The 15,946-nt window shown below is 39.6% G+C and overlaps 1 protein-coding gene across 1 annotated transcript in view; it reads right to left on the reverse strand.

The window, feature by feature from the left end:
- Positions 1 to 15,946, reverse strand: part of SNX31 (sorting nexin 31) — an 88,060-nt gene that overhangs the window by 71,404 nt on the left and 710 nt on the right. The gene's annotated exons all lie outside the window — the stretch shown is intronic.

Below are 15,946 nucleotides of genomic sequence, written 5' to 3' on the forward strand. Positions count from 1 at the left end.
GACTTACACAAACAACATCATCCTCATTAACATCCTCATTAGCACCCTCGTCGGCTACACAAATATCCCCCGCATCCTGTTGCAATTTCAAAGTGGCATCCTCAATTTGTGTATCACCGGCTATACTTGGGCTGTTCAAGCACACATCTTCAGAAATGCTGAAAGGGGCCTTGAATGATCAGGATTATACATAGCACTCGTGGATAGACTCTCCTCAGGGATTTGTGTCATTTTTGAATCTAAACATACATTTTCCTCTAATGCCCTACTGTTTTCTTCCAGCCTGGCTTTTACACGTAAAAGTATTTGGAGACCACTTTTGGAGTCCGAATTACAAGGTCTTGCTTGGTCACGACTGACTTTACAAGAAGATACATCAGTGACAGTTGCAGAACTAGCACTTATAGAGAAAGGTGAAGGCCTCATTCTTTCCTTGCCACTGTTTATGTAGATTGGCATGTTGGCAATTTTTAATTTTTTCTGCAGATAACTTTGCCTGGATTACAGGTCTTTTTTTCTTGACCAAGGTGAAAGGTGTTTTTTAACATTTTTGTTTCCCTGACTTACAAACACTGTGCACTTTAACATAGGCTTTATAAGATGATATAGAGGGATTACTATCATCATGACTGGTGCCAGCAGCTGCTTGGTGCTCCTGCTCTTCTGTATACTACTGTGAATCCATTTTGATAACACTGTACAATTTGACTGCAAATTCAGAAGACCAAGCCTGCCAGCCCTGATATTTCAATTTCAGCAATGAGAATTAGCAATGGAGCTCTCCTCTTTGTGTGTTACCTATATAACACAGTACAATGTGACTGCAGATTTAGAAGACCAAACCTGCCAGACCTAGTAATTCTATATCAGCAATGACAATTAACAATGGAGCTCTCCTGAATGTCACTGGAGACTTTGAAGAACACTGCTACCCCTCCTCCTTCTTTTCTAGCTATGATGCTGCTCTACAGACTGCCAAGATCTGTGCTATCCCTTCTCTGTCTCTCTGTGAAATGGCGCTGGATCGCTGTGGAGGACGGTACTTATAGAATGCCAAACTCACGAGATCTGATGACGGAATGATGACATTTTGCCTCGATTCAGATCCGAGGAAGCACGGAAGTAACGAGCCGGCTCGCGAGCCTATTCGGATCCCCTAAGTTCAGGTGAGCTCGGTTTTCAGAAAACCGAGCCCAAGCATCTCTAGTTTTCATACCTCACGTAAGTGTATACAATACATCACAATAATTATCATCATTACCTATTTATATAGCTCCACTAATTTCGCAGCGCTGTACAGAGAACTCGCTCACATCAGTCCCTGACCCATTGGAGCTTACAGTCTAAATTCCCTAAATACATACACAGACCGAGAGACACTAAGGTAATTTTAAGAGCAGCCAATTAATCTACTAGTATGTTTTTGATGGAACAGTCCCAATTGTATGACACCCCAAAGGAATAAGGCCTATCAGGAAGAGGAAATGATTTGGTGAATGATTGGAAAGACCATGGCATCTATAGGCAGATTTTGGGCATGCCTTGGTTTGATCAGGGGCTGGTCTTATTTTGTCCTAGATATTTTTTGTTCAGATCTTGGGAGATATGTAAGAGGCATCCATTCATCGATGATAAATAGAAAAACAATAGTAATATTACAAGGACGGCAATTTAAATACCAAAACATATTTTAAAGAGTAGAACCCACTTTAAGTGAAAGGAGATGACCCAATGAAAAAGATGCCGCAGAACTATGCCAACCAAGATAGCTTCCCTATGATACTGTAGAATAGGAGTGGAACTACGTTGCTTCTATTGCACCCGTATAACATCAAATAAAATGCAAGGACAAATAGGTTCATCAAGCCCTGCGCCCTCAGTAAAGAAAAGCTGGGTGAGGCTAGATGGTCGATTACCCTACCCACTCAATACCACAAATCATAAGTCCCACCTGCCACCTCTCATCTTGCCTCGCCTATGCATCTCTCAGAAGGAGAAAATAAATGTGTTTTAAAACTATATTCATCACTATAACTCAATAGAATGCAGGGGTCTAATAATTCATGTCTGACGCTCTCCTTTCAATCACCACCCAGGCTGATCATGCTGTAACACATATAGATTGCCAAATCAGAGAGATCTTCCTATTCAAGACGGATCACTTTGGGGGGCCAGTTAATGCATATGGAAGATGAGGGCACCCATAAGACGACAAAGGCCTTTGGGCATATCCAAAAGTGATCCAATCAATTGCATTCAGCCCATTTTCAGACATGCTGATGGCATCTGAGCTACACACTACGGTATTGTGCTAATTTGCCTGTGGCCAGCTTTCGAAAACTGCGTAATTTGAACACTACCTAATTTGCAAAATGGAGAGACTGCCACTAAGTAATATTACAAATTGGTAAATAATAATGTAACAGGTTAAATCGGTAGTGTTTTGTGCTTATGTACGGGACAGATTTATGACTTACTGTAAAATTTGTATTGATACATTGTATATGATCTAGAGATCTGTATATATCTAGTGAAGGTATCGAGCTCTCATTGTATGAAATGTTATTTGTTTGGTGTCAAGTGTCTATTGTACCAGACTCTGGGATAAAAGGCATTTTACGCTGTCATTTGCATGTTCTGTTTCCCTTCCCCCTGCACACACAAACATCCAAATAATCTGGTTTTACTGGAACAGTCCCAGTTTGCTCAGCCCTGTAGATCAGTACAAACAGGAAAGGAATAGCTATCCTAAAACATGTGTAACAGAACAAGGCTTCTCTCTCTCGGGCCTCCCACACAAGACACACTGAACCAGCATGTCACATTTCTGCTAGGCCTGCGAAAATCCTGCAGCAAGGCTTGTGAAATGTTATAATCTCTATACAGACTAGTATGGCTAAGAATTTTCAAAATATGCCTGTATAACTGATTTAAATTGACGTGGATGATCAGTTATTTGGGAAGCACGCTTAACCCGTTCAGTGTCACAGGCATACATGCCAACTCTCCCGGAAAGTCCGGGAGACTCCCGAAATTCGGGTCAGTCTCCCGGGCAAGCTGGCATTTCTCCCGCATCCCAATCTCACACCGAGAATCGCGTCATTTGACGCGATTCTCTGTGAATCACGCCATTTTGGAGGGCGGGAGGGGGCAGGACGAGGCCAATCGCGTCATTTTGGCCCCGCCCCCGCGACGCAAATTACGTTTTAGCGGGGGCGGGGCCAAAATGGCGCGATTGGCCTCATCCCGCCCCCTCCCGCCCTCCAGTCACGCCCCCTCTCCCGGGAGTTGGTAAGTATGGTCACAGGTCTGTGGCTAAGTTCTTTCCCAGGAGGCTCAACCATGTTTTACATTTTACTCTGCAGTGGTTTTGCAGGAATTTTTGTTTTGCATTTTTAATTCCCAAGCAAATGTTATTTTTTTTTTGTTTAAGGACAGAGGGCATTCTTTTCATACCACAGTCAAGTAAAGGGGAAAAAAGGGAAAACATTTTAAAAACGCCCTTCAACTCATAATAATACTTGCCAACTCTCCCTGAATGTCAGGGAGACTACCTGAAATAGGGGTGATCTCCCTCACTGCCTGAAGAGTCTGGCATTCTCCCTGATGCTGAGCCAGTACAAGACGTGGTTGGCTTCGCCATTTGTGGCATGATGACACAGTTCAGAAATTGTGTCCTATGTCCATGTATTGATGCCTATGGAGGTGACCATTTTCATGAAGACCAAGATTTAATCAAAGACTGATAGGTAAGACAACATGACTTTAGTAGTGGAGACAGAAATGTAAAAGACACTTCAGTCTCTAGAGATTCATTAGCTGCTTTTCTTTAACACATAGTTGCCTATTCTCTTGGAATGTGTGGAAGATTCCAGCATTTCTGGGAGACCTCCCGGGAGAGCAGGGCAACCCCCTGGTTCTCGTCCCAGCAATAGATAAGTGGCAGGGGGAGGGGCGCTTAATGACACAAATATTGTGTAATCTTAGCCCTGCCCCCTGTTGTAATTGGCCAAAATTGTGACAATCATTTAGAAGCGGTGCCATAATTATGCAATTCATCAAGCCCCGCCCCAGCACGACCACCTCCCACGGGATCTCCCTGAAGCCAACGAGGAAAAGTTGGCAAGTATGCTCTTAATATAATATACCCCTTAACTTGTCCTGTGATTTCTAATGTTTACAGGGATCCTAAATGTGTAAGGGAACACCAATTTAATTGTCTGTCAGAAACTGTTATAATATATAGGGCTAGTAATATCTGGAAGATCACTTTCCTCGTGTATCTAAACCAAACCCACCCCCAGCAGTCCAGTTAGGCAGGGCAGCCATGATTCTAGGGCACCATGCCACTTGCAGTGAGAGGCTGCCAAGGGCTAATGCCACTAGTGCCATCCTTGAGAAAGGTAACATTTGCTCACTGAAGGATTGTTGGACTGGGTACAGACCTATGCAATCTTGCGTTTTCTATACCGATTTTGCCAAGGACTGAAAGTCCCGATGAGCATGTCTATTCATGCGTTCACACCTACACAATTTACCTACAGATCTGTGATCTTCTATCAAACCATCTGCTTAAAAGATTGTGACTCCGTACACACTGTACAGATACCTGCTAACACTGCTGGTCGTGAGTAGGACTACTATAGAGCTTGGAGCCCCTTTTTCTCGTATTTGGTATCTTCTTTTACGACAGTTGTAACAGTGACTGTAGATATACAAAGACTCCCAATCCTATGTTCATTTTTGTCAGTGTTTCCGGGGCTTCGCCAACCCCAGTTTCATTGTTTCTTTTACTATAAAAATGTATTTATACATTATTAAATAAATATTATTAATATTGACTACCAATTAGTACAACAGCTGTTAGGAAGATAGATAAATTACATTTTTCATCTTAAAAATGTACATTTTTCATAGTCTTTAAACTAGTTTTTATTCAGATTTCATTTACAGCCTAATCTCATTTGATTGAGAGTATTTTTAAATCTACAGTCACTGCCTCACTAGTTATGGTCTGTGCTATAAATTTAAATTGCTATATCTGTTTGTCACTGGACGCACCGCACGAAATTCAGGGTAAAAGTAAAGTGAACAGTTGTTCATCATCGATACAGGTTATTTATTAAATGTTTATGGAACACTTAAGAGTTTTTTAAATAAAGAAATCAATCAATCTGTATTAAATCTATACTAAGGCAATCTATGTTAAAGAACATTTAGTAATTATACTAAGACAATCTATAATTTAAAAAAGTTTTACAAGTCTAGAACAGATAACATGACTTCAGAAAGTAGCATGAAGGCTTTTGTGTAGAAGTTCATGGGAAACACAGTCTTTGCCCACCCAACAGTTCCTACACCCCTGCGCACTTCCGCATGTGCCCGTCATCCTTCCATCGTTGATCGTGATTTTCAGGAAGTTTAGAAAACCAAATCAACAGATGTGGTATGTTTGGTAAAACATGATCTTGGGACCGTACACACTCTTGCAATATGTGACCAAGCGGTTGTGAATTGTGTAATCTGCACGTTAACTGCATAGATGTGTAACCAGCTTTAGTATTGAGTACATGATGAAACTTTGAATTTTGGGGACCCAATGGAATCTATTCATCAGCATGTCCAAAGTAGTTAAAATGTAAATATCCAGTTCTATATACACGGTCAATTACTGTGTGCTACCCCTATGTGCTCTGTCTCATCCATCTACAAGTAAACGAAATAGAAAGCAGGGAATACGTGAGAGAGAAAATGCAACACTGAACATGGACACGAAATAAATAAATAGTACAAGATGCGACAATATTCCATCCTGCATTCTCCCTACTTTATCCTAAATGTAACTTTGTCTCATGCTCTCCATTAGTATATTAAAAACCTGTCTAAGATACATATAAAGTGCATATTTTATTCCATGGCCTTATCTGTGTGGAGTTTGTATGTTCTCCCTGTGTTTGCGTGGGTTTCCTCCCAAAACCATACTAGTAGGTTAATTGGCTGCTATCAAAATTGACCCTAGTCTCTCTGTCTGTCTGTGTGTTAGGGGATTTAGACTGTAAGCTCCAATGGGGCAGGGACTGATGTGAGTACTCTGTACAGCGCTGCAGAATCAGTGGCGCTATATAAATAAATGGTGATGATGATTTATTCAAGTCAGTGAAATGGAGCCCCCTGGGCCAAATTAGTGGGGGCTGTTGTACAGAGCATCATTAAGGCTTAAGTACTAACATTTTATTCTACAAAACCTTTACTTTTTTTAAAAAAAATATGTACTATATCAGAATAATGCACTCAATTCTCACTTCTGTGCACATTACATAGCGTCACAGAAAACTCAGATACATTGAGTCATTAAGGAGTGTATCTGCTTTTTATTTGCCTATAGTCCGCACATTCATTCTGCACATACCCAGAACTGGACTATACACCAAGTCACGCAACCAAATCCAAGTCATCGTAGAGCGCAAAGGACACTTACTACACCCTACGAGTTCACCGAGGGAACGAGGTGTAGAAGGGGCGTTCCCGCGCAGGTTCAGGCGCATTCAGAAGTAAGCTGGTTTTCTGCCTTTTCTCTTGCTCCAGCTACAGGACTAGTTTAATAGTGATGACGGCTGTGAATACGTGCGATAACAAGCGATCTGGAGCCACTGTAAATATGTATGTGATCAACAGCCTAATAATTGTTTTTCATGAAAAAAAAATCTCTTTTTTTAATGTACGTTTCTCATTAATGCCTATATTATTGACAGGGAACATTATTTGAATAGTTTTTTCTCTGTGCGTTCTTTAGTGAGTTTATATTGTACATAGTTATTCTACGTACAGGCGCGGGCTGGCAGGCTTCAGCCCGGGGGGCGCACAGGCGGCCGCATCACGTGACACACGATGCGGCCGCGTCATTATGACGCGGCCGCATCGCGTGTCACATGACGCCTGTGCACTGACGCGGCCGCATCGCGTGACAAGTGATGCGGCCGCAGGTAAAATTAAGTAATTACTGCATCCACGGGGGGAACGCGGGGCCCGCCCCAATAGCCATTAAACTGAGCGGCCCGCTGCCCCCCAGTCCAGCCCGCCCCTGTCTACGTATCCTGCAGGTACTGGTCTAGTACAGCAGAGCGCACCTACACCGTAGTCATCACAACACATGTATCTTCACATCTGCTCCTTGATGACTCCGGTTGTATGGATAAGGGACTTACGGGAATTCTAAAGCAAACTTTTGTTTTGCTCACTGTGTCTTAATGACTCATACCCATTATGTTTACGAAGAGCATGCCATGTTTTTGATAAGCTTTACCTAACATAAAACATAAGCTAGGATTAAATATAACACTGACCTGTCAAGCACTTCTCTACTTCATGTCACATCTAATCCTCTCTGTAATTTATTGGGAGTTTAAAACAATAAGGAAATAAGATTAGCTATTTGATATTAACTGGCACAGTAAAGAAACAAACCACTTTAAAAGATACAACACTGAAGTGTGAGCCATTCCTTGTTCTGGTGATTTGGCCACAACAGTCCGCACACAGCAAAGAAATCATTAGCACAAAAAATAAGTGATTAAAATTGGTGGGTACAAATAGGTGGCAAACAGTCAGTTTACACCAGGTTGACCGGTGAACAGTTAATGCTGTGTGTTTGCTACACTGTAACAGAGCCACATTTAAAAACAATGACCAGTATATAATAATTTAAGACCCAGCATATTTACCCTCCTGTTCTTACCTCCAAACAGTAATAATTGATAAAAGGTCCATGTTAACGGACCCATAAAATTAAGGCTAGGGCCGCTGCATTAGGGATTCATGTCATGTCATTAGTATCACATGCATCGAATCGTATCTATGTGAAGTTTGTATGTTCTCCCTGCGTTTGCGTGGGTTTCCTTCGGGTGGTCCGGTTTCCTCCCACATTCCAAAAACATACTGGTAGGTTAATTGGCTGCTAATAAATTGACCTTAATCTCTCTCGGTCTGTGTGTGTGTGTGTGTGTGTGTGTGTGTGTGTGTCTGTGTGTGTGTTAGGGGATTTAGACTGTAAGCTCCAATGGGGCAGGGACTGATGGAAATGAGTTCTCTGTACAGCGCTGCGGAATTAGTGGCGCTATATAAATAGCTGCTGCTGATGATAATCTGTGTTTTGTTTGTGACTGTCTGTGATATGTTGCATGCACATTCTGACTCGTTTTAAGCCAATGGGTGTAATTTGTTTTAAACTCCTGCACTATACCTATATATAGATATATATATCTATATACTGCAGACTGTTGAGCGAGTGACCTACTCTTGCTATGTACTAATTGTGCCTCATCAACTCAGAAGCAGTTCACAGAGCACTGTACAGCAGTGGGGTGTATTAAAGGCAGCAAAAAGCAGAAGAAGGCATATTTATTAATATTATAGCAGATTACACGTGCCCTTGTTGAAATTAGAGTTACTGGTATCCATACATTGCTGCAGTGTGATGCTGGTCATGAACAGGCCCATACAGAACAATGAGAACAATCTCAGGCAACTCCAGCAATAATAGAAATCATGCAAATATTGCCCATGTGAATGGACTCTATTGTTGCAAGGATGGGATGAACATTGCTGATACAGCTTTAACCATTTGTTGTGCTGCCAGGAATAAAGCAGATGAGACAAAGTGACAATAGGTTTGTTTAGTTTAGCTTTACAAAAACATGATGAATATTTAAAGCAAAGCACACTCAGGGAAGACATGAGAATACCATATATAGTGCCAGTCTGTTAAAACAGAAGACTGGAGAGGTACATTTCAATAAAAGGCAGACAACACCCTGTGTATATATGCATGTGATAACGGGAAGCTGGCTGCCTGCTGTGCATTGATAAACTAAAGGTCATGTTGTAACCAATTAGCAAGTGAATGCATATAGACTGGGCCTTTTCTATGCACAATGAGACAGATACAGGAGCAGAATATAAAGAATAAATACATTGTACTGACTGCTAGCAACTTCTATTATGAAAACTAAAAATGTGTTTTGTCCACAGCTTCTTTCAGCTGTGTGATGACAATGTAAGGGCTCATACTATCTGGTGGCTGTGACAAAGCAAACAGCTCATTGCATGCAGGATACATCAAGCTTGTTGTATAAACTGAACGCATTTCCTGCCCTTCATGATGATCTATGGATCCAAGAGCAAGGTAACCACCCATTAAATCAAACCCCATGGCAAAGCCCATATCCACTTTTCTTCTATGAATTCAAATACCCTCTCCCCCCCTGATTTCCATGAAAGGTAACCTAAGTTATTGTTTTTTGCTTTGATTATTCCACTTGCATTCAAATAAAAAACAAAAACACACAAAACAAGATGGCTGCAGATGTGCAATGTTACTGGACAATAGACTAACATATAGTGAACCCATGTTGTATTTGGTGTTTATAACTTTCCAAGTAAACACAGAAAAATTTCCAGCTGCTTTATTAGACTGTGGGCCAAGTGCTTTTATAAAGTTCAACTTGCTTCAGGAAAGCTCTGAGAAACATTCATTAATGTGTTTGTTCCCATAGTCCTCCATTATATTAACAATTGTTAACGTTGAGGGCAATTTCTAAATTGACTCAGCGTACAATGCAGACGCTTGTCAGAAACCATGTGTGTACAGGTCTATTTGGTTACATTATATTTTGGAGCCCTGGCGTTAAATAGCGTTTACAAGGTGTTGTTGAGGCCTGTTAAATGGGCTTTCAGTAATTGACTTTGATTCCAGTGTGTAAAGCCCTAAAAGACATTAATCCTAACGCCTGGTGGGATCCTTAATGAATGCTTTGGGAGAGCATCCGGCTGGCCTGGTAGTACTACATGGGGCTGCATCATTGGTCCTACAACGGCGCACATTAGAGGAATCCTATAGGACCAATTTTGTGATGGTGTCTGACACGGCCTGAACCAATACTACCCAGCAGGCCAGAGTGCCTGCCCAAGGAATTCAATGGGAGCATTTTTGGAAGTGGGAGGCTACCATAGGCAGTGCACAATGTCTGAAACCTCCGCCCCCTCCCACCCCATACCGCCCCCCCCATACAAAAGGAATCTTGAGAAGACAGGAACAGATAAAGAAATGTAGAGAGAGAGAAACTTATAAAGACAGACACAGGGGAAGAAAGAAAGAAAAAAAAAAACACTCTGGGTAAGTACATGTTCAGTATTTTAATATAATAGTATTAAAAATATTTGATAATTTTTACTATTACAAAAATAGTGTTGCAGTTGCAGAATATTTAAAATTAGTATATAACTTAAATAAAATGTTTGTTATTTGAAAATGTAAGTAATCCTATTAAAAAAATAAGCTTATTTGTTTCCTTTGGTACTTATATGGCCATCATTGTAGTTTACCAGAACCGCTTCTTTCACTTGAACTGCTGTTTTCCAATCTTCCGCTTGAGCGAATCTTGATTTCAGCCAGGCAGCGGGAGAGTTTAAAACAATGATTCAAATGGAAAAAGCAGCACAATGCTGGTGAGATACAGTGTCGACCGTATAATTAGCAAAAACCCTTTTATAAATCAATACAAATAATGTAAACGGTGCTACATTAGACACAACTGCTTTATTCCAAGACTAAATAATTTTCTAAATGTTTTTCTTATGGTAACAATATCTGATGATGGTGTTAATAGAACAGGAAATACTGCCTCAATGCTTGATAAATAGCCTCTACCAACAGGGGTTTATCACTGCTGGTAACCTTATTAATATATAAGGTGAATTGAATTCAAGCCCTTTTACTGGTGGGAACACCTGATTTCTCCACAAAAAAGAGCTTTTCATACTTTAATCTCTGTGACCTGACTTCAAATATACTTATACTAGAGGTAGATGATCAAATATTAAGATTTGCAGACAATCATAAAATAAATGTTTTGCTACAGTAATAAAATGCCTTATATATGAAATACACGTATGTTACAAAAGGAGAACTAAATAAACATTCTCTGATTGTACAGTGCTGTAATAAAATACAATTCATAGTTATTTTACCAAAGGCAAATATATGGTAAATATCACATAAATGAACTTTTTGGACACCCAGGACAATGAAACAAAACAAACAAAACAAAAAACATAGTAAAACTCCTTCTGGTTCCAAAAGCTGTGTATGTTTGTGTTAGGGTGATAATTCAGGAGGAAAGTTAAAACAAATCCCTGTATCTCTGACACTTGACATACTACCCACCAGTTATTGCAGGGTATAAAATTATATTTCATCCTAGTACAGCTGAGAAAGTGGAACTTACTCGTATTAATAGAATGAGAAGAGTAATAATGAGAATTATCTATGCCTATGTTTTACTAGACATTTCAAGAAAAAAATGGAAATAAACCCTTGTCAAAAATAAGTTATATAAATGAACAGATTGTAGGTATTTCTGAGAAATCACAATATTGTATTCAGCATGAAAACAATTGCCTAACGGTTTATCTATCAAGCAAAAGGATCCGCTATATGTTATTGATGTGTCTTAAGTGTGCAACATCCATGTTACAGTAAGGAAGAGCCACATGCTGAACACTTCTCAGACCTAGGGGTATATTTACTAAACTGCAGGTTTAAAAAAGTGAAGGTGTTGCCCATAGCAACTAGTCACATCCCAGCCATCATTTCCTAGAGTGTACCAGATAAATGATGGCTAGACTCTGATTGGTTGCTATGGGCAACACCTCCACTATTCCTTTTTAGAAGCTTTATTAAATCTAACCCTGATGTGAGATATACAAAACAGTTACTACAAAACATTTGTGCCCCCACTAAATTCTTACACACCAGCCTTTGCCACAAAAAATATTAAATACCAGCCCCAAGAATTGCCCTCTACAGATTTCAAGCGAGAATAATTCTGGCCATATTATAGTAATAGCTGTGTGTGTGTAAAACAGAAATACAGGGAATTATTTTAATCTCAACAGGATTTGGGTCTGCCATGTAGAATCCATCTCCAACATAGGAAAAGAGGAGGCGCTCACACGGAGCAGGAAGACTTCCTCTAATCACCAGGGTGCATTTATTTAGTCACTATGGCAACTGAGATTTGTCCAGAACTGTGATAAGATAATATTGTTGTCTCTTGTAAAGTTGGCCATATAAGTCCAGATATTGTCCTTCAGACTGATAGCCAATTTGTAGAGGGAAACAATAGAGGAAGCAGAAAGTTAAGGTAAACTGTCCTCAAAATGGAGGTAAATTAACTCCATATTGTAAAAAAAATACCACCACTTTTTGTTTTTAAACTGAAGGTAAAGGTTGTAGTATTATCTTTTATAGAATAAAAGAAAATGGAGTTTTTTTTTAAACACCATTTTATGGACAGTTTGCCTCCATTTTCTCCCTGTGTGGAAATGTACTTGGAGCTATCAGAGCATCATGCTGACCTCATAATACACTACTATGAGGTATGCGGAACACAGAACAGAAATATTCTGACCTGGTCACCATATGGGCAGCACAGTGGCGAAGTGGTAGCACTTCTGCCTCACAGCGCTAGGGTCATGAGTTCAATTCCCGACCACGGCCTTATCTGTGTGGAGTTTGTATGTTCTCCCTGTGATTGCATGGGTTTCCTCCGGGTGCTCCGGTTTCCTCCCACACTCCAAAAACATACTAGTAGGTTAATTGGTTGCTATCAAAATTGACCCTAGTCTCTACCTGTCTGTCTGTCTCCCTCTCTATGTGTGTGAGTGTGTGTCTATATTAGGGAATTTAGACTGTAAGCTCCAATGGGGCAGGGACAGATGTGAATGAGTTCTCTGTACAGCGCTGCAGAGTCAGTGGCGCTATATAAATAAATGATGATGATGATGATATTTCCACACTGGGAGAATCTGTAAGGATGATGGTCATGAAATATGTCCTTTAAGGTCATACACGGTGCCCATATTACAGAGTGACAGATTTAAAGTACCACCTTTCGTCATGGATCCTGTGATAATGCTGATTTTTCTTCCACGTGTCCTGTGGTAGTGTGATTTATGGTATGTGATGCTCTTATTTACCAAACACTTGTCTTCCTATTATATGAGAACATTTTAGTCAGTCTACCATTATGCACAGTAACCAAATAGGTACAGGGTGTAGATTTATTACCTCATAGTTCTTATTTGCTGATTTCAACCCTGGTCTTTACGTATCCCTTTATACCCTCCCAAACCCATCCCTGGGAACTCGCATAAACTCTTGTATGACATGGGGCCTATTCAATTTGGCCACGTTAGTCTAGGAATAAAGTGACGCTAATTACCTTTAATATGGTAATTTTAACTCAGATTTTTACTCACGGACCCGAGGGCTGCGGGCAAAAATCAGCGTTAAAATTACCGTACTAACCATAATGCTGGGCACTTTCACCGTAGTAACAGTAATAGTGTGCAGGCCGCGTTATTCCTATTATAACGCAGCCTAATTGAATCGACCCAATTCAGCCCAAAAGCAGGTGTAACATAGATGCGCTTTCTTTGTGTAAATATTTGGACAGCGCTGTTTTAGGCTATTGACAAACGGTGGAATTATTTTGTCACTTATCTAAAAGTATCACTATGTTTCAGTATAAAAGCGACTATACACCGCATTTAAAATAAAACCTAAAATACTTTGTAGTTTATACATTATTCTGAGAATGAAAACTGCATTGCAATGAAACATACATTGTTTTAATGTCAATGGCAGTGTATACGTGTTTGACTAAAACTATGTGGGTCTTAGATATACTAAGTGTTCTAGAGGTCAAAACACAATGTTACATTTGGGTCTTATTTTGGTAACTTACTGCACTAAAAGAGTTAATGTTAAACATTTGTGGGTGTAATTTGGTCTGTAATAGGTAAACAGAGACCAAATGTATCAAAGTATGTCCCCTGCAGAAGGTGTTTTTCACATAGGACTTCAAAGGAAACAGGAAACCTGTGCAAATCTCATTTAGGCACCAATCAGCACATAAGATTAAGTATGTTTCTCATGGCCCCTGCTATCAAAAGTTCAAAGAGTTAAATTCCATTCAATAAAGCAAATTACAGCAGGCCCACAAATAAGAAAAAATAAATTTTTTTAGACAAAATTTTTTTTATGTGACTTTTATAGGCGCCCATAGAGACCTACATGTGCGAGGACAAATTTATGGATGCTGCGTTCAGCATTTGGCTAAATGCTCCATTGATGCATGTAATATGCTGTAGCAACAAAGCCTTAGCGTGCTTTAGCTAAAATGTGCTTTTTTTTCCGATTGTTTTACACATATTATCCTTTATTTAAGTGAGGTTTGGATAATTGGTAAAAATAAATATTAATGTCTAGGTCAGGACATTCTGCCTTTTTCCAGTGGATCAATTACAATGGATTGTAAGCTTTTGTGAGCAGGGCCCTATTACCTCTTCCTCTCTTTGTTAATACCCAAGTTTGTTTTATTATTTTGTTTGTTAAAAATTCCATAATTTCTGCTGAGTATGCTGGCACTATATAAACAAATATTACTATTATTATTATTATTAATAATAAGTGCTACAACAGTAATGGTTTTAAAGACACATGTTTGATCCTTTCATTTGGTGGGAGTTCCAGAAATAATGTCCAATTTGGTCACACATGTAATTTGTCAAATTGAACAAATATCCTACCCCTCACCCTAGCAACGTTGGGGTTGGTTAGACTTAAAGTACACTTGTGATTTTTGGGGGGAGATTCAATTCTATGCAAAGTCCAGTGGGAGCTTAACGCGATGAGGCTCCGCAGTTATGTCTGGCCTGAAATTTCAATGCCTTATTAACCAGAAGCACACTCAGGGGTGCATCGCACAGGGCTCCCGCAGCACTTCGCAATTAATTGAATCACCCCCCTTGGTCTCTGCAATTAAATCTCATTAAATTATTATCTTACAAATGACTGCTAGTTTTAGTTGGCTGAGATCACTCTCTATGAAATCTAATTTCTGAATTTCTGCTCTGAAGCCTCTAAAAAAATAGGAATTCTATAAAAATAGAGGAGCAGAAAGTTGAGATAATCTGTTCTTAAAATGGAGGTAAATTAACTCCATATTGTATAAAAAAAAATAGCAACACTTTTTTGTCTATAAATTGGAGGTAAAGGTTGTGGTATTTCTTTCATAGAATATGGAGTTGGAGAATATTGTGTTTTGTACAGGGTGTAGATTTGGTACCTCATAGTTCTAATTTGCTATTTTCAACCATGGGGGTAACTTTATCAAGCTGTGAGTTTCTGGCGGGATTCAAAAGCGGAGACGTTGCCTGTAGCAACCAATCAGATTCTAGCTATCATTTTGTAGAATTTACTAGATAAATAATATTTAGAATCTGATTGGTTGCTATAGGCGACACCTCCACTAAAACCAACCCACTGGAAACTTGCAACTTGAAAAATTTACCCCCAGGGTTGAAAATAGTAAATTTGATTTAGAGGTACTGATAGACAGGTATGGAGAATTAATTGAATCTCCCAGTTGGTTTTTGCAATTATATCTCATTAAATTATTATCTTATAAATGACTGCTAGTTTTAGTTGGCTCAGATCACTCTATGAAATCTAATTTCTGCTGTGTAACATCTAACAGAAATTAAATGCATTTAAAATCTCTTATCTGGTAAGAGATGTGAATAATCACTTTAAACACTTGCTGTGTAATTACATTTTGAGCTATGCCTGTAACCTTATCAGTACATTTGGCCAATATTGGAGTGTGTGTGTCCAGCATTAAAGATCCAAGGGCTTCAGTCCTGTTTCCTTATGCTAACAACCTTTTGTGACTTTGTTTGCAAGTTTGTTCTTTTTGTCATTTGCATTCTAAAGAAACACTCTCTTGACTAATATCCTCATAGTGGCTCCTTTATTTGTATGCAGATGATACCCAGTCCCCCACCAACCATCAATTTACTAGATTTGGAGGGGGGTGGGGGTGGG

This window comes from Mixophyes fleayi, chromosome 5 (assembly GCF_038048845.1).
Source record: "Mixophyes fleayi isolate aMixFle1 chromosome 5, aMixFle1.hap1, whole genome shotgun sequence".
NCBI lineage: Eukaryota > Metazoa > Chordata > Amphibia > Anura > Limnodynastidae > Mixophyes > Mixophyes fleayi.